The sequence below is a fragment of the Galeopterus variegatus genome, unplaced genomic scaffold, assembly GCF_000696425.1.
Source record: "Galeopterus variegatus unplaced genomic scaffold, G_variegatus-3.0.2 Scaffold937, whole genome shotgun sequence".
NCBI lineage: Eukaryota > Metazoa > Chordata > Mammalia > Dermoptera > Cynocephalidae > Galeopterus > Galeopterus variegatus.
Window position 1 is genome coordinate 239,207 of NW_007727048.1, and position 1,797 is coordinate 241,003.

General features: G+C 37.0%; 1 protein-coding gene across 1 annotated transcript in view; it reads left to right on the forward strand.

The window, feature by feature from the left end:
• Window positions 1-1,797, forward strand: part of OVCH1 (ovochymase 1) — a 52,253-nt gene that overhangs the window by 47,766 nt on the left and 2,690 nt on the right.

Here is a 1,797-nt window from a genome sequence, read left to right on the forward strand (position 1 = left end):
AATTTGTTAATTTATTGGTTTAAATCTATCCATACATGTGTTTGATCTTTGATTTATCTCATGTTTTTATGCTTAAAAATTAATTCCCCATTCTAAGGTCAGAAAAATCTTTTTTTTAATTAAAAAATTTGCCTCTTGGGGCCGGCCCGGTGGCACACTGCTACAGTGCACTGCTTGGGAGTGCGGCGGCGCTCCTGCCGAGGGTTCGGATCCCACATACAGACCGGTTCCCGCTCACTGGCTGAGCGAGGTGCGGGCGCGGCACCGAGGGTTGCGGTCCCGTTGCCGGTCCCGGTCTGGTGCGGGCACGACACTGAGGGTTGCGATCCGATGCCGGACACGAAAAAAAGACACACACAAAAAAATTTGCCTCTTTAATCCTTCTCCAATGTATTTTTTCCTACAGTAAATGATTGTATACATGTTTTTTTTTTAAAAAAACCAAACCAAACCAAAAAAAGGATTTTTTTCTTCCCAGCTTATAACACTATCTTTATAATATATTAGATTCTTATATAGAAAGAGACATTTTCTGGGAAACTTGCCTTTATTGTTATTATCTATTGAAAACTATGCTTGACTTTGTTGTAGACTGAGGAACCCCTATAATTTTCCAACCTAGCATTTCTTTGATTTGAAATTGTCAGCTTGACCCTCATGGAATTGTTCTGTCTCTTCAGACTATAGCTAGCAGAAGTGTGATAGTGACTGAAAATATTACCCCTTATTCAAGTTGTTTAGTCTTCTCTACTGTAGAATGCTATGTTTCTCCCTGTGGGAGCTAGCAATTCATTCAAGAGTTTCATTCATCTCTACTTGCTACAAATAAATATTTGATCATTCTTCAAGTAGTATTTGAACATCATTTACCCTAATAGGCTAACTAATGATTTTTCTTCTTTTCTCCTTCTTGGATTTAATTCCCTCCCTCCCTTCCCCATATGTATTTGTGGAGCACCTACTATGGGTCAGGACTGACCCTTCTTGTCTCTGGGAATCCAGTAGTGAGCAAAATGGACAAGTTTATTATATTTTAGAAGGAAGAGGACACATAATAAGATAAAATATATGATATATTAAATGAAAGAGCTAAGGGCGAAAAATGAAGTGGGAAGGGAGAGAAGTATCTGGGATGTAGGTGTCATATACTTGTATGTACCTTAATTAGCAAATGCCTTTCTGAGCAGGTGACTTTTAAGTAAGTGTTACAAAGTGATACTGAATTATTCTTAATAGTAGATGTGTCTGATTCTAAGAAACTCAGATTCTTTCCACACTTCTTTAATCAACCCTCTGAATCATTTTAGAATTATGATTATAAGTGTCCCTTCCATTTTTGACTTAGGATCTCAAAGTAAAGCAATCAATAGAAGATTGATGGTAGGGAAAAAATAAATTTTTAGGTAGCAAAAGTTTTCCATCATGTATCTTCATGGTGAGATATTTTTAAATAAGTAAGTTACTTTCCTAGCAGAAAAATGGCACATCAGCATTATATATATAAAATAACTTCCTACCATCTTTCAAGAAAGCACTGTAACATAGTAATCTATAATAGGTATTGGATTTATGCACCTGGGTTGAGATCCTGCCCCCCCCGCAACAAACTAGCCTATGACTTTGAGTGACTCACTTGAGTTCTGAAGCCCTGTTTCCTCATTTTGCAGAGTGAGTTAAATTAATTCTCTGTCTAAAATATAGAAACTGCTCAAAAATTTGTGTTCTTGTTTTTTTATTTTTTTTAAGAAGATGGCCAGTAAGGGGATCTTAACCCTTGACTTGGTGTTGTCAGCACCA